Source organism: Pristiophorus japonicus, chromosome 14 (assembly GCF_044704955.1).
Source record: "Pristiophorus japonicus isolate sPriJap1 chromosome 14, sPriJap1.hap1, whole genome shotgun sequence".
Classification (NCBI taxonomy): domain Eukaryota; kingdom Metazoa; phylum Chordata; class Chondrichthyes; family Pristiophoridae; genus Pristiophorus; species Pristiophorus japonicus.
The window spans coordinates 64,720,330-64,738,565 of record NC_091990.1 but is presented as its reverse complement, the minus strand read 5'-3'; the positions used below and the strand labels follow the sequence as shown (position 1 = coordinate 64,738,565).

The following is an 18,236-nucleotide window of genomic DNA, read 5'->3' as shown; positions in this document are numbered from 1 at the left end:
TTTTTTGCTTTTTTGGGGCACTAAAACCACAAATATATACAAGTGCCCCCTATAAAAGGGGAGGGGGCACTAAAAACCGGCAATCAAACAAATGAACAACTTTTGGAGGGAGTCGGTATGAACTGGAGGAGGGGAGAGTCAGTATGAAGTGTGGTTTCATTAATAAACCATTTTAAAACGTCTTTACAATATTTAGCAGCAGAAAGTACAGCTCACACTAGTAGCCTGAATCTCTCCTCAAAAAACTTCGGGAAATAGCCATAATTGATGCCCGGATCTGCCCAAGTATCTCTCCCACCAGCCCGTTCTCCATCACTGTCTATGTTGGGGTTCCCAGGTATCAAATTCCGCTTCAATGGGGCTCCCACCCCCTCAGTCCTCGGGACCAGACCGCAGACCCGCTCCCATCACAAAGGCGAAAGTCAGCAAGCGGATAAGACACGTAACACAAGAGCTGGATTCACAAACCCTCGCACCCCCACAGCACAACCGCGGCCACACTCCGAAAACATGCCGCATAAAGGGAGAGGCTGCTTGTAAAACCAGCCCCGCTACACACAGACCGTCAGATCACCCAGAGAGTTTGCAAACTTACCTTTCGTACAAACGCGAATGCCCCAATCTTCCGAGCAGAGCTCCGAGGCAGTTTGGGTGGGTTTGAGGTATGTCTGGGACCTCTCTCACACACCCAGTGAGGTGCAGCTTTCCCTGGGCTGGCTCACTGGGATCACCCGGGCTGCTGGATAGTCGAAGACCTGCAGAACCCCCTTTCTCTCTCCCCCCCCCCCCCGCTCACACTTGCCCAGACCGTAGCTGCAGACGAGTTGAGAAGGGGTCCCGAATGGGAATGACACGATGGGACGTGCAGGAATGTAAACCCGCTCCCGCTCCAACACAACCCGCAACAAAGGATCAAACGTGGAAAAGTTAAAAAAAAGTCTGCACAAACTTTCCTGGTCTATTGGAGCCAGACGCGGGAGTGCAGATGTACAGACATGAACTGACGAGTTCAAACTCACATCTGGTTTACGGATTGAGTTGGCGGATTATTGTAAAATAGAAATACTTGGTAAGGAGGCAGGATGCTTTGGGACTGAATCAGTGGAGACAGTGGGATATTGAAGTAAGATGGTCTTTGGTGCACACACTGCTCCTTTCCTGGTTGCCAGCACTGAGATGTCCATTGTCTCAATTGTTTGGCCTCTGCAGCCAGGCAGATGTTGACCAAGGTGAGCACCAGGCTGTGTTGGGAAAGGCTGCCAACCGGATCAACCTGGTAGCCAGTAATTGTCCAAACTTATCAGCCACTTGAAATGACCAGTTCAACAAAAATTCCGAGTTTCCATTATTCCATCTTATTGTATCTCACACAGATTATTGAATTAATAGCATATCAATATGTCAGCTGGGTGAGGTCGTTCGATCACTGCCCTTCCAAACTCATCTTTGTCCAGATTCCTACATGGCTTCATTCCACCCTATCTTTGCAAACTTCTCCATCCCATCGGCCCAGCGACGATGAAGGAACGGCGATATGTTTCCAGGTCAGGGTGGTGAGTGACTTGGAGGGGAACGAGGATGTGATGGTGTTCCCATGTGTCTGCTGCCCTTGTCCTTCTAGGTGGTAGAGGTCGCGGGTTTGGGAGGTGCTGCCGAAGAAGCCTTGGCGAGTTGCTGCAGTGCATCTTGTAGATGGTACACACTGCAGCCACGGTGCGCCGGTGGTGGAGGGAGTGAATGTTGAAGGTGGTGGATGGGGTACCGATCAAGCGGGCTGCTTTGTCCTGGATGGTGTCGAGCGTCTTGAGTGTTGTTGGAGCTGCACTCATCCAGGCAAGTGGAGAGTATTCCATCACACACCTGACTTGTGCCTTGTAGATGGTGGAAAGGCTTTGGGGAGTCAGGAGGTGAGACACTCGCCGCAGAATACCCAGCCTCTGACCTGCTCTTGTGGCCAGGTTTGCTGTGCAACTCCATTCCTCTGCTGGGAGGGAGTCTCAGACAAGGCGACTTAACTTTAAAATCAGAGCCAGGGCATTCAGGATAGAAGTTAGGAAACACTTCTTCATGCAAGGGTGGTAAAAGTGTGGAACTCACTCCCACAATAAGCAGTAGATGCTAGTTCAATTAATCATTTTTTTAGCCAAGGGCATTAAGTGACAGGAGCCAAGGCGGGTCAATGGAGTGAGGTTATAGATAGCCATGGTCTCACTGAATGATGGTGCAGGCTCAAGGGGCTGAGTGACCGACTCCTATGTTACTGTGACCCATCAATTCCATACACTCAGGAGCTCACCTTTCAACCTCTTTGCTGGACCAACCCTCGACTTTCCTTTGAAATCCTACATATTGCACATCATGGGTAGGTCAATCTACCCCTTCCCCAGCCTTCACTGCCGGGTCTCCTCATTATCTGTTTTAGCAAGGCTGCTAGCTGATGTATTGTTTGAGGGCTGAACCCGGCACCCATTGAGGTCTCCAAAAATGGTCCCTTCTCTTTCCGTTGTTGCATTGAAACACTGAAGCTGGAGATGGACCTGGGCCTAAACACGTCACAGATGGCCTGCTCGTGGACTGCAATGTGCCAGGGTCAACCTGAGCCATTCTGACACATCTCCGAGGGAACAGTGACAGAAGGCAGCATTGGTAGAGGCCTGGGAACAGGACTTCTGCCCAAGTGACAAAAATTATTTTCCTCATTGTGTTTTCCCCCTCCCACAGGGGACGATTCATTGGCACTGGCAGCCCTCCGTGAGTTCACTCAGTGTGCATTCTTCAGGTGTGAGCCTTCGCAATGAGTTGCCGGGCTATCAGACTGGCGGGGGGGGGGGGGGGGGGGGGTGGGGGCATCACAAATGAGTGAATCATGCCCATATCAAATATTCACAGACTTGCAGTTTTTTTTTTGGGGGGTGGGGAGTTAGAAAGACAGGGTGAGGATGTGGTGGTGTAGGGAGAAGGGGGGGTGGGTGGAATGTTGGGAGAAGGGGGGTATAGGGAAAAGGGGGACTGGTGTAGGGAGAAGAGGGGGGAGGGGCTGTAGGGAGAAGGGAGTGGGGTGTACGGAGGGGGGGGAATGGGTGTAGGGAGAAGAGGGTGGTGTGTAGGGGGAGAGGGTGTAGGGAGGAGGGTGGTGTGGAGGGAGAAGCGGGTGAGGGTGTGGGGAGAAGGGGGGAGGGGGTGTAGGGAGAAGGGGGGAGGGGTGTAGGGAGAAGGGGGTGAGGGTGTGGGGGGGGTGGTGTGTCGGGGGGTGGTGTGTAGGGAGGAGGGGGTGGAGTGTTGGAGGGTGGTGTGGAGGGAGGAGGGTGGTGTGGAGGGAGAAGCGGGTGAGGGTGTGGGGAGGAGGGGGGAGGAGTTCACGTGACAGCGATGAAGAGGTGTCCTGAGTGCTTTCTGATTGCAGTTGGAAAGCATTGAGGTCGCTTTTGGCAGTGTCTGCTCCAGAGACTGTGCAGGAATCCCAGGCCCCGACCGGTGCTCACATTCATTGCTGGACTGTCCTGCAGAGCAAAGTAACTGGGCTGAAAGGAAATGATGTCAGTGCAGTCTGGGATTGGAAAACATGACTGGTTTTAGGTAACTGGACGGCGAATGTTTCTAATTTACGAGGAGGAAAAAACATTGGCCTGCTGCTCGGCTCAGGGGCACCCCAATAAATCAGGCTGCTGTCAGTGGGAACACCCTTTCTCCTCCTGCTCAGGGCAACGAAAAACCAGAGCCTGAAACATCGGCAGCGAACAAGACTGAGAAATCTTGTTCTTAATGCGATGCGTGACGAGGATAAATGGGGCCTCAATGTTATTGCAGGAACATTAGACACTCCAGCGGCATCTTCACATTCTGCATCGATTGAAAAGCTTTACAGGAAATTCCAGCAGCAAAGCTTCATCTCGCACGCTCCTGCCTGTGGAACTCCTTCTCGCAAAGTGTCCTCACACATGGTGCTAGCTGTGGCTCAGTGGTAGCACTCTTGTCTCTGATATCACGGGGCCATGGGTTTAAGTCCCACAAGCAGACGTGACCACATAATCTTGGCCGTAGTACTAAGGGAGCGCTGCACTGTCGGAGGTGCTGTCTTTCAGATGCGATTCTGTCTGCTCTCTCAGATGGATTGTGTGGAGTTATTTTGAAGAGGAGCAGGTGTGTTATTTTGAAGAGGAGCCTGGTGTCCGAGCCAGTATTTATCCTTCAACCAACATCCTAATGCAGATTATCTGGTGATTATCACATTGCTGTTTGTGAGAGCTTGCTGTGCGCAAATTGGCTGTGGCATTTCTTACATTATAACAGTGACTACACTTCAAAAGTACTTAATTGGCTTCAAAGAATTTAGGGGTGCCTTGAGGTCGTGAAAGGTGCTATATAAATGCAAGTTCTTTCTTTTAGTGCTCATCCCTGTGCTCATGGTGACTGTGACTCGCTGGAGTATGCAATAGTGTTCCCCGGTGCCCGAGCTACACACCAGGGGAGGCTGCATGGGACATCGGTCCTCTTTACAGTCCCACCAACTATACAAATAAAAATCAATTAGAACACAGAGTCCCCCTTTACTGAAACAGGTTCCATTCGTTTTTCAAAAAAATTGAATTCGAAAACTATCAGAAATAGAGGGATATTAAAGGGTATGGGGAGTGAGCAGGAGAGTGGGATTAGACTGGGTGGGATATTAAAGGGTGTGGATAGTGAAGTGTGGAGTGGGATTAGACTGGGTGGGATATGAAAGGGTATGGAGCATGAGGGTGAGTGTGGGATGGGACTGGGTGGGATATTAAACGGTGTGGGGAATGGACCATTTCTGTGATTCTACAATGAAGGATTCTGTGGAAACTGAAAGGAGAGGTCATGGGCAGGCTACATAGTTAGCGAAGACCTGCTCTGTGGCGAGTTAAGATCGAGTGTAATCTTCAGGCTAGATGGTAGGAGATAATTGGACCAAGGCTATCAGGGATAATCTAGTCCCCATTTTCAAGTCATACATTTGGTCCTTATTTAGATTTTCCAATATAAATTCCTATGTCCATATTTATAACAGGAATTGCCAATGTCAGCTTGTTAAACTGTAATTCCATTGTGCAGCCAGTGGGGGTGCTGCACTGTCACTACTGGGGGAGAGGGTGTAATTACAGTGTGACAGGTTATATAGGAACTTCCCATCATAACTGTGGGCACAACAATTTATAATGGAAAACACTGACAGGAAATGTGCACAGTCGTAAGACTTTTAACAAATTAGATGTTTATGATTCTGGTACTCAGATTTGCAATTTGGAGAAGCATCCTGAAGTGCTTTACATCTGATGAAGCTTTTTTGACGTGTAGTCACTGTTGTAATATTGAAGCACTGACAACACTCGACCAGCTCTGCTGGGCGGGCCACATTGTTCGCATGCTTGACATAAGACTCCCAAAGCAAGCGCTCTACTCGGAACTCCTACACAGCAGGTGAGTCCCAGGTGGGCAGAGGAAATGTTACAAAGGACACCCTCAAAGCCTCCCTGATAAAGTGCAACATCCCCACTGACACCTGGGAGTCCCTGGCCCAAGACCGCCCTAAGTAGAGGAAGTGCATCCGGGAGGGCGCTGAGCACCTCGAGTCTCATCGCTGAGAGCATGCAGAAATCAAGCGCAGGCAGCGGAAAGAGCGTGCGGCAAACCAGTCCCACCCTCCCTTAGCCTCAACGACTATCTGTCCCACCTGTGACAGGGACTGGGTTCTCATATTGGACTATTCAACCACCTAAGAATTCATTTTTAGAGTGAAAGCAAGTCTTCCTCCATTTCAAGGAATTGCCTCTGATGATGATGATGATAGGGTAATACAAGAAATCAAATCAGGAATTCAAAAGAAACTTATTTACCCAGAGAGTGATGAGAATGTCGATCTCGCTGCCAAAGGGAGTGGTTGAGGCGAATCCATCTTCTTGTTCTGAGGCAGTCCCCCAGTGTCGAGGATGACTTGGTTCCACACTAAAATGAGCTCTAAGGTGACTGATGAGACCAATGCGGGACCTACAGACTCTGTCACAGGTGGGCAGACGGTGGTTGAAGGGATGGGTGGGTGGGGTGTTTGGGTTGTCGTATGCTCCTTCCGCTGTTTGTACTTGGTTTCCGCGTGCTCCTGACGAAGAGACTCAGGGTGTTGGGCTATACTATAGATGCTAGTGTCAGCTTAGATTTTGTGCTTAAGTCCCTGGAGTGGGGCTTGAACCCACCACCTTCTGATGCCAAGTGGAGCATGCTACCCACTGAGCCACGGCTGACAGCTGAGTGAGATTATATGGGGGCCGTGGGGGTGGGGGGGGAATTAGATTGGATACAAATGCAAATAGATGAAGGCAAATTGTAAAGATTCAATTCAAGATAAGAATTATTAGCTTTTTGTTAGCTTGTGTGCTGTATGTGTGTGATTTGGTCCAGGTGTGGCTTGTGGGGCTGCAGGATCCTTCCCAAGTCAGGGGCACCTGGCTATGTGAGTAATTCTACGGGAGACTTCCAACACGGAACTTGAAGCATCATATTCTGTAAAATATCGGAGCTCACACTTGACACAAACAGAGCTCATTCCATCTGTGACCCTTGGGGTACTTTGCGAGAGTCGTACACAGCAAAAGGCTTTGAACCCATCCTCCTGAGCTTATTACTCACCAGCAAACGTTCACTTTCTTCCTGTTTATTACCATAACATACTCAACTAAACATCTGCTTTGGAAGCTGTTGAATATCTGGTCATTTATCTCATTGCTGTTTTTATGAGGGTCTCAATGATCTCATTTATCAGTCATTGTGGAATTGAGTACACTACAGTCTGTGTACCTCATTGTGAGACTGGGGTACACTCAGGGTCTGTGTACCTCATTGTGGGACTGGGGTACACTCAGAGTCTGTGTACCTCATTGTGGGACTGGGGTACACTCAGAGTCTGTGTACCTCATTGTGGGACTGGGGTACACTCAGAGTCTGTGTACCTCATTGTGAGACTGGGGTACACTCAGAGTCTGTGTACCTCATTGTGGGACTGGGGTACACTCAGAGACTGTGTACCTCATTGTGAGACTGGGGTACACTCAGAGTCTGTGTACCTCATTGTGGGACTGGGGTACACTCAGAGTCTGTGTACCTCATTGTGGGACTGGGGTACACTCAGAGTCTGTGTACCTCATTGTGGGACTGGGGTACACTCAGAGTCTGTGTACCTCATTGTGGGACTGGGGTACACTCAGAGTCTGTGTACCTCATTGTGGGACTGGGGTATACTCACAGTCTGTGTACTTTGTTGTGGGACTGGGGTATACTCACAGTCTGTTTACCTCATTGTGGGACTGGGGTACATTCAGTCTGTGTACCTCATGGTGGGGCTGGAGTACACTCAGTCTGTGTACCTCATTGTGGGACTGGGGTACACCACAATTTCAATCTGTTTCTCTCATTCTCCTCTCTGTCCCATTTTGTCGGTTTTTTTAACTGTAAGTCATTCTGATGTAGGAGGAAATTAGAACCTCCTTCGGAAAGGATTACTCTATTGCGTTGAACCTCCAGGTGACTCAGTTAAGTGTTGAACTGTTGAAATCTTGCTAAAAAAAAATCACAGGAACGGCCGGTTCGAATTTTATGAATGGGATTAGCATGTCTTTGAGAAAGGAAAATACAGACCTTCTCCTATTGAAAAGAGAATGTTTACTCCCTGTCCTACTCCACCCTGGTAGTTTCAAAGAAAGAAAAAAGACTTGGATTTATACAGCTGCCTTTCAGAATTTCAGGACGTCCCAAAGCATTTTACAGCCAATAAAGTATCATCATTGTAGGCAGTCCCTCGGGGTCAAGGATGACTTGCTTCCACATTAAAAGTGAGTACTCAGGTGACTGATAAACTCATTTTAAATGGTGGAAGATGCCTGTGTGTGAATTGTTTTAACGTGGGGTGGCCGTTGCACACCAGCCACCACACGGGCTTCACGGAGCAAGGTATTGGTCGAGTGGCAAGGGGGTCGAAGACGACTAGAGACCAGGCTCCGCCGCATGGGCCAATATATACACATGGAGGAGCACTAATTCATCAGCTGAGGGAGGGCGGGAGGTGGTAATCAGCAGGAGGTTTCCTTGCCCATGTTTGACCTGAAGCCGTGAGACTTCATGGTGTCCGGAGTCAATGTTGAGGACTCCCGGGACCACTCCCTCCCGACTGTGTACCACTGTGCTGCCACCTCTGGTGGCTCTGTCCTGCTGGTGGGACAATAGCAATATGTGTAGATGATGATGTACATCTTAAGGCATTTTCTATGTGATATCAAAAGAAAATTGTCATCAATGTAGCTTGAATGCAGGTACATATAGAATTACTGAAATTCAGGCCAGGTCCCTTTTAAACAGTATAAGACATCCATGTTCAAATGTTATTTTATGTCACTTTACAGATATTGAATATTCTAAAACATGATTCGAGAAATGTATTGACTCACTTAACAGTTCTTTACTTGTGGTCGGTGGTGTTCTTTCAGTGAGCCTCCCACCCTAACCACAGTTAATTCGAGAAATCAGAATTGAACTAAAGTCCTTCATCGACTGGATTTACTCCCTCAATAAAATATAAGTAAAATTAATAGTTAATAATAACTCCCTGTTACTCCTATTTTTATGATTGGATTTTTAAAATCAAAAATAAGCTTTATTATTCTTGAAAATGGGTTTACATTTGCTTGTTAAAATACCTGTTACATTATGCAAATCCACTGCCTTTTGCAGGAGTATAATTATACTTGAAAGGTTGAGGTTCAAGAATTGCGTGTAGGTATGCTCTGAGGTAGTTTTGCTGCATTTCATGCAATGAGTTGGTGGCCAATAAAATACTTTTGAAGTGTAGTCACTGTTGTAAGGTAGGAAACGTGGCAGCCAATCGCCACACAGCAAGCTCTACAAAGAGCAATGTGATAATGATCAAATAGTCATGTTTTTTTTTGTGATGTTGATTGAGGGATAAATATTTGCCAGGACACTGGGGAGAAGTCTCCTATTCATCTTCGAAATAGTGCCATGGATCTTTGATGTTCACCTGAGAGAGCAGACGGGGCCTCGGTTTAACATCTGATCCAAAAGACTTCCCCTTGGATGCTGCAGCGCTCCCTCAGCATGGCACCGGAATTTCGGCATCGAGCTTTGTGCTCAAGTCTGTGGAGTGGAACGTGAATGGAGCGCCAGAGCCAAAGGTTCGAGCGGCAGTCTGCAGTGACTCGGTCCCAGCTGGGCCTCAACACACTTGTGCTCCGGAGGAGAATAAACACCAAACTCCTTATTGTGATCCAGTGACTCCGGCTGCAAGGTGTGGCGGTTGGTGAGGGGGAGATCGGACATCCCAGCGACATCCTCCATGCTCAGATCATCCGCCTGGGCTCATGGGAGAAATGGCAAGATAGCAGAGCCCCCTGACAGTGTTAGGATAAGACCCCGGAAAGGGATTACCGCTTCCAGAATAGCCAAGGAATAAATCCCGCAACATCCATCCGAATAGAGAATCTCAGCTCCATCGATGAGCAGTGATCATGTTTACAGAGAGCGGAGCTACAAACTCTGGTGCTGTGTGAAGGACGAGGAGAATGGGAGCTCAGTCTCAGCCCCCGCCTGCTCTTTCCATCAACGTGTCCCTAAAAGGAGCCAGACTGTGGCAGATTCCAAGAGTAATAACATTGCTGCTAAACAGAACCTTTCGTTAAACAGAGCCGTGACTGTTTGTGGCCTTTCCTTACAATAACAGCCACTCATTGGGGAATGCGTTGCATATTTCCAACCATTCAAATATTGTGAGTATTCTGAAAGGGATAATGATGTGAGCATGTGCCAGTGGGACAAATCGCGGCAATGGTCACCATTCTGCAATGGACACGGGCAGCGAATGAGGTTGCAAATCGCGGCCTACGTGTACGCAAAAAATGACCAACTCGCTCTTTCCAATGTACTTCTTTTCCCACAGTGCAACAGTGACTACACTCCAAAATACTTCATTGGCTGGAAAGCACTTTGAGACGTCCGGTGGTCGGGAAAGATGCAATAGAAATCTATGTAAGTCTTTCCTTATTAGTTAAATAAAACCTCCTGTTAATGATTCTTGTGTTTTCCCAACCACTTGAAACCTGGCATCCCGGAGTGACTTATGATCCAAGAGGAATGAAAAGCAGACTGTCGATTTTTACGTACTTTCCCGCGGTCGGACCTGGGCATCTCTCTCCATCCTGTCTTCCTGCTTTCCCTCTCTTCTCTTCCCCCATCCTCCCCAGACTCGCCTCAACTACTCTCATCAGTTCTCAGTGAAATGGGTTATTCGACACCATCAACCTGAAAGTGCTCAACTCATATTTTCATCAACCAAGAGCAAAACCAAAGTCATTGGTTGTTCCCAATGCGAAGCCTCACTCTACCCTGAAATTACACAAACAGAAATAGGATTATTATTTACTGCACATAACCCAGTGTTCAATATAAGGGTAACCCAAATATCAATATCAGGGTAACCCACAGTATCAATGCTGCCTTGATGTCAAGGGTAGTCACTCCCACTTCACCTTTGGGATTCAGCTCTTTTGTCCATGTTTGAACCAAGGCTGTAATGAGATCTGGAGCCGAGTGGTCCTGACGGAACCCAAACTGAGCATCGGTGAGCAGGTTATTGGTGAGTAAGTGCTGCTTGATAGCACTGTCAACGACACCTTCCATCACTTTGCTGATGATTGAGAGTAGACTGATGGGGCAGTAATTGGCCGGATTGGATTTGTCCTGCTTTTTGTGGACAGGACATACCTGGGCAGTTTTCCACATTGTCAGGTAGATGCCAGTGTTGTAACTGTACTGGAACAGCTTGGCTAGAGGCGCGGCTAGTTCTGGAGCACAAATCTTCAGCACGATAGCCGGGATGTTATCGGGGCATTTGCTGTATCCAGTGCGCTCAGTCTTTTCTTGATATCACGTGGAGTGAATCAAAACGGCTGAAGACTGGCTTCTGTGATGGTGGGGACCTCAGGAGGAGGCCGATATGGATCATTCAGTCAACACTTCTGGCTGAAGATGGTTGTAAACACTTCAGCCTTGTCTTTTGCATTCACATGCTGGGCTCCGCCATCATTGAGGATGGGGATATTCATGGAGCCTCCTCCTCCCGTTAGTTGTTTAATCGGAGTAACTATTTGTACTAAGTCTCCCGATGCATGCGTAGAAGTGAGAATTAGGACAAATATCACCGACTCTCCAACCCCCCACGCCCCCGCCCCCCCCCCCCCCCGCCGCAGCGCAATTCCTACTAACCCTTTTCTGCGCATGCGTCCAACACCACGTTGCCTCCACTAAGCAGCCAAACTCCACCGAGCCTCCCGCAGCCCCAAGCCCCGAGCCTCCCGCACTGCCGGGGAGATCGGGGAGAGCGAGAAGCGGGGAAAGAGATTGGCGGGATGGGGGGAGGGGGGGAGGAGAAGTGAGAGAGAGCTTGGGGAGAGAGAGAGCTCCTGGGGGAGAGAGAGAGCGAGCCTGAGGGGGAAGAGAGAGAGTTTGGGCGGGGTGGGGGGAGGGGAGAGCCTGGGGGAAGAGAGAGAGAGCTTAGGGGGAGAGAGAGAGAGCTTAGGGGGAGAGAGAGAGTGAAAGAGCCTGTGGGGGGGGGGAGGGGGGTGATAGAGAGCTTGGGAGCAGAGAGAGAGCGCCTGGGGAGCGAGAGAGAGCTGGGGGGCGCGGTGGAGAGAGCCTGGGGAGAGAGAGAGAGAGATGGGAGGTGTGGTTGGGGCGCAGTGGAGAGAGTGAGCTTGGGGTGGGGGGGGGTGGGGGGGTTGGTGGGAGAGAGAGAGAGCGAAACTGGGGGGAGCGAGAGAGAGATGGGAGATGGGGTTGGGGCGCAGTGGAGAGAGAGAGAGCGAGCCTGGGGGGAGCGAGAGAGAGCCTGCGGGTAGAGAGAGCGAGTTTGCGGGGGGGGGGGTGGGTGGGGGGGAAGGAGAGAGAGAGACACAGGTGGGGGGGATCGGAAGCGCAAGATAGAGACACAGGTGGGTGGGATCGGAGGCGAGAGAGGGAACTCAGGCAAGACGGATCACATTCTTCCAACACCCTTTACACCCACACCCGATTTCTTAGAAAGCTCAGTGTATGTGTTACAAGGGACACCCTTGGGGTGGATGAAATCCAGAAGTCACGTCACTGTCACTATTCACTTTATACCCAATAAACCTGTTAACAATAAGCAAACAATGCTGGGGTAAGGGACTTCGGCTGGAACTTGGTAGCTTTAGTGGAGATCTATCCTCTGTGGCTTCTGAAGTCAAAATGGATCGAATTACAAATTGGAAATTCACTCAGAATTTGATCTGGGCGGTTCCAGTTACACATTCCAGAGGAATTTCAGGATGTGGCTTATCCTCCAAGGGGACCAATCAGCGATAGATCATGTGAAAATGGAAAGCCAATCAGAGAAACGGCTGTCTTTCAGTTAGTACAAATAAATGCCTCCTTCACGACTGGATGTGGCCGGACTGCAGAGCTTTGATCTGAATCATTGATTGTGGGATTGCTTAGCTCTGTTTATAGCATGCTGCTTCAGCTGCTGAGCATGAATGTAGTCCTGTGTTGCAGCTTCCCCAGGTTGGCACCTCATTTTTAGGTATGCCTGGTGCTGCTCCTGGCATGTTCTTCTGCACTCCTCATTGAACCAGGGTTGGTCCCCTGGGTTGATGGTAATGGTAGAGTGAGGGATATGCTGGGCCATGAGGTTACAGATTGTGGTGGAATACAATTCTGCTGCTGTCGATGGCCCACAGCACCTCATAGATGCCCAGTTTTGAGCTGCTGGATCTGTTCTGATTCTATCCCATTTAGCACGGTGGTAGTGCCACACAACACAATGGAGGGTGTCCTCAGTGTGAAGACGGGACTTCGTCTCCACAATGACTGTGCGGTGATCACTGCTACCAATGTTGTCATGGACTGATACATCTGCGACAGGTAGATTGGTGAGGACCAGGTTAAGTAGGTTTTTCCCACGTGTTGGTTCTCTCACCACCTGCTGCAGGCCCAGTCTGGCAGCTATGTCCTTCAGGACTCGGCCAGCTCGGTCAGTAGTGGTGCTATCGAGACACTCTTGGTGATGAACATTGAAATCCCCTATCCAGAGGAGATTCTGTAACTCACGTTATAAGTATCAGGGTAAATCACAGTATCAATATCAGGATAACTCACAGTATCAGTATCAGGGTAACTCGCAGTATCAATATCAGGGTAACCCACAGTATCAATATCAGGGTAACCCACAGTATCAATATTAGGGTAAGTCACAGTATCAATATCAGGGTAAGTCACAGTATCAATATCAGGGTAAGTCACAGTATCAATATCAGGGTAAGTCACAGTATCAATATCAGGGTAAGTCACAGTATCAATATCAGGGTAACCCACAGTATCAATATCAGGGTAACCCACAGTATCAATATCAGGGTAACTCACAGTATCAATATCAGGGTAACTCACAGTATCAATATCAGGGTAGGTCACAGTATCAATATCAGGGTAACTCACAGTATCAATATCAGGGTAACCCACAGTATCAATATCAGGGTAAGTCACAGTATCAATATCAGGGTAACTCACAGTATCAACTTCAGGGTAACCCACAGTATCAATATCAGGGTAACCCACAGTATGAATATCAGGGTAACTCACAGTAACAATATCAGGGTAACTCACAGTATCAATATCAGGGTAAGTCACAGTATCAATATCAGGGTAACCCACAGTATCAATATCAGGGTAAGTCACAGTATCAATATCAGGGTAATTCACATTATCAATATCAGGGTAAGTCACAGTATCAATATCCGGGTAAGTCACAGTATCAATGTCAGGGTAAGTCACAGTATCAATATCACGGTAACCCACAGTATCAATATCAGGGTAAGTCTGAGTATCAATATCAGGGTAACCCACAGTATCAAGATCAGGGTAAGTCACAGTATCAATATCAGGGTAACCCACAGTATCAATATCAGGGTAACCCACAGTATCAATATCAGGGTAAGTCACAGTATCAATATCAGGGTAACTCACTGTATCAATATCAGGGTAGGTCACAGTATCAATATCAGGGTAACTCACAGTATCAATATCAGGGTAACCCACAGTATCAATATCAGGGTAAGTCACAGTATCAATATCAGGGTAACTCACAGTATCAACTTCAGGGTAACCCACAGTATCAATATCAGGGTAACCCACAGTATGAATATCAGGGTAACTCACAGTAACAATATCAGGGTAACTCACAGTATCAATATCAGGGTAAGTCATAGTATCAATATCAGGGTAACCCACAGTATCAATATCAGGGTAAGTCACAGTATCAATATCAGGGTAACTCACATTATCAATATCAGGGTAACCCACAGTATCAATATCAGGGTAACCAACAGTATCAATATCAGGGTAAGTCACAGTATCAATATCCGGGTAAGTCACAGTATCAATGTCAGGGTAAGTCACAGTATCAATATCAGGGTAACCCACAGTATCAATATCAAGGTAACCCACAGTATCAATGTCAGGGTAAGTCACAGTATCAATATCAGGGTAACCCACAGTATCAATATCAGGGTAACTCACTGTATCAATATCAGGGTAGGTCACAGTATCAATATCAGGGTAACTCACAGTATCAATATCAGTGTAACCCACAGTATCAATATCAGGGTAAGTCACAGTATCAATATCAGGGTAACCCACAGTATCAATATCAGGGTAAGTCACAGTATCAATATCAGGGTAACTCACATTATCAATATCAGGGTAAGTCACAGTATCAATATCAGGGTAACCCACAGTATCAATATCAGGGTAACCAACAGTATCAATATCAGGGTAAGTCACAGTATCAATATCCGGGTAAGTCACAGTATCAATGTCAGGGTAAGTCACAGTATCAATATCAGGGTAACCCACAGTATCAATATCAGGGTAACCCATAGTATCAATATCAGGGTAACTCACTGTATCAATATCAGGGTAGGTCACAGTATCAATATCAGGGTAACTCACAGTATCAATATCAGGGTAACCCACAGTATCAATATCAGGGTAAGTCACAGTATCAATATCCGGGTAAGTCACAGTATCACTGTCAGGGTAAGTCACAGTATCAATATCAGGGTAACCCACAGTATCAATATCAGGGTAACCCATAGTATCAATATCAGGGTAAGTCACAGTATCAATATTAGGATAAGTCACAGTATCAATATCAGGGTAACTCACTGTATCAATATCAAGGTAACCCACAGTATCAATGTCAGGGTAAGTCACAGTATCAATATCAGGGTAACCAACAGTATCAATATCAGGGTAACCCATAGTATCAATATCAGGGTAAGTCACAGTATCAATATCAGTGTAACCCACAGTATCAATATCAGGGTAACCCACAGTATCAATATCAGGGTAATCCACAGTGTCAATATCAGGGTAACTCACAGTATCAATATCAGGGTACCTCACAGTATCAATATCAGGGTAAGTCTGAGTATCAATATCAGGGTAACCCACAGTATCACGATCAGGGTAACTCACAGTATCAATATCAGGGTAAGTCACAGTATCAATATCAGGGTAACCCACAGTATCAATATCAGGGTAACCCACAGTATCAATATCAGGGTAAGTCACAGTATCAATATCAGGGTAACTCACTGTATCAATATCAGGGTAAGTCACAGTATCAATATCAGGGTAACCCACAGTATCAATATCAGGGTAACCCACAGTATCAATATCAGGGTAACCCACAGTATCAATATCAGGGTAAGTCACAGTATCAATATCAGGGTAACTCACAGTATCAATATCAGGGTAACCCACAGTATCAATATCAGGGTAACCCACAGTATCAATATCAGGGTAACCCACAGTATCAATATCAGGGTAACTCATATTATCAATATTAGGGTAAGTCACAGTATCAATATCAGGGTAACTCACTGTATCAATATCAAGGTAACCCACAGTATCAATATCAGGGTAACCCACAGTATCAATATCAGGGTAACTCACAGTATCAATATCCGGGTAAGTCACAGTATCAATATCAGGGTAACCCACAGTATCAATATCAGGGTAACTCACATTATCAATATCAGGGTAAGTCACAGTATCAATATCAGGGTAACCCACAGTATCAATATCAGGGTAACCAACAGTATCAATATCAGGGTAAGTCACAGTATCAATATCAGGGTAAGTCACAGTATCAATGTCAGGGTAAGTCACAGTATCAATATCAGGGTAACCAACAGTATCAATATCAGGGTAACCCATAGTATCAATATCAGGGTAACCCACAGTATCAATATCAGGGTAACCCACAGTATCAATATCAGGGTAACTCACAGTATCAATATCAGGGTACCTCACAGTATCAATATCAGGGTAAGTCACAGTATCAATATCAGGGTAACCCACAGTATCAATATCAGGGTAAGTCACAGTATCAATATCAGGGTAAGTCACAGTATCAATATCAAGGTAACCCACAGTATCAATATCAGGGTAACCCACAGTATCAATATCAGGGTAACCCACAGTATCAATATCAGGGTAACCAACAGTATCAATATCAGGGTAAGTCACAGTATCAATGTCAGGGTAAGTCACAGTATCAATATCAGGGTAACCCACAGTATCAATATCAGGGTAACCCACAGTATCAATATCAGGGTAACCCACAGTATCAATATCAGGGTAACTCACAGTATCAATATCAGGGTAAGTCACAGTGTGATATTTCAAAATAACACAGTTGATTTGTTGAAGTATATTTCTGAGGCACCATCATCAAATAGAATTTCCTGGTACCCAAAGGTACTTGATTATTTCACTCTAATTCTGGAGACACACTGGATCCAAGCGCTGAGCACTGGTTATTCCAAATACTGGCTTATTCTCAACACTGGCTTATTGTCCAAACTGGTACAAAAATGATATAAAACTTGGAAGTATAGTGAACAGTGAGGAGGGTAATGACAGACTTCAAGAGGGCATATACAATTTAGTGAAATGGGTGGACACGTGGCAGATGAAATTTAACTCAGAAAAGTGTGAAGTGATACATTTTGGTAGGAAGAACAAGGAGAGGCAATATATACGAAATGATACAGTCCTAAAGGGGTGCATGAACAGAGAGACCTGGAGGGTATGTGTGCACAAATCGTTGAAGGTGGCAGGGTAGGTTGAGAAAGTGGTTAAAAAAGCTTACGGGATCCTGGGCTTCATGAATAGAGGCATAGAGTAATAAAGCGTGGAAATTATGATGAACCTGTATAAAACACTGGTTCGGCCTCAACTGGAGTATTGTGTTCAATTCTGGGCACCACACTTTAGGAAGGATGTGAATGTCTTAGAGAGGATGCAGAAACTATTTACGAGAATGGTTCCAGGGATGAGGGACTTCAGTTACGTGGATAGACTGGAGAAGCTGGAGTTGTTCTCCTTGGAGCAGAGAAGGCTGAGAGGAGATTTGGTTGAGGTGTTCAAAATCATGAGGGGTCTAGACAGAGTAGATAGAGAGAGACTGTTCCTATTGGTGGAAGGTCAAGAACCAGAGGTCACAGATTTAAGGTGATTGGCAGAAGGACCAAAGGCAACATGAGGGCAGAGAGTGGTTAGAATCTGGAATGCGCTGGCTGAAAGATGGTGGAGGCAAATTCAATTTTGGCTTTCAAAAGGGAATTTGATAAGTACCTGAAGGATAAAGAAATTGCTGGGCTACTGGGAAAGGGCAGGGGAGTGGGACTGGCTGAGGTGCTCTTGCAGAGAACCAGCATGGACACAACAGGCCGAATGGCCTCCTTCTGTGCTCTAGTGCCTTCATATCTAGGATTATCCTTGTTATTTATGTAAACCTGTAAATACCATGTCTAACCACCAGAGGGCTTATCCCCTGGAGTCCCAAGCGATTCCACAATCCTTTGGGAGCACCTGTATATAAGGAGGCTTCACAGGTTGGAGAGGCACGCTGAGATCTGTAATAAAGGACTGCTGTCACACCTTACTTTGAGCTTGCAGTATCTAGTCTGACTCTTTATTCAAAACACATCAACTGGCGACGAGATACAGATGACGAACCCCACCGCAACAATGCAGAGAACCGTGGGCACCTTGAAGAAATTTTCAGAGGGAGATGATTGGGAAACCTTTGTGGAGTGACCCGACCAATACTTCATGGCCAACGAGCTGGA

General features: G+C 46.9%; 1 protein-coding gene across 1 annotated transcript in view; it reads right to left on the bottom strand.

The window, feature by feature from the left end:
• Positions 1–759, bottom strand: part of col16a1 (collagen, type XVI, alpha 1) — a 618,256-nt gene extending 617,497 nt beyond the window's left edge. The window contains exon 1 of the mRNA XM_070899262.1: positions 596–759. The gene's annotated coding sequence lies outside the window, so the exon portion shown is untranslated. The remainder of the gene's footprint in view (positions 1–595) is intronic.
• Positions 760–18,236: the final 17,477 nt, after the last annotated feature.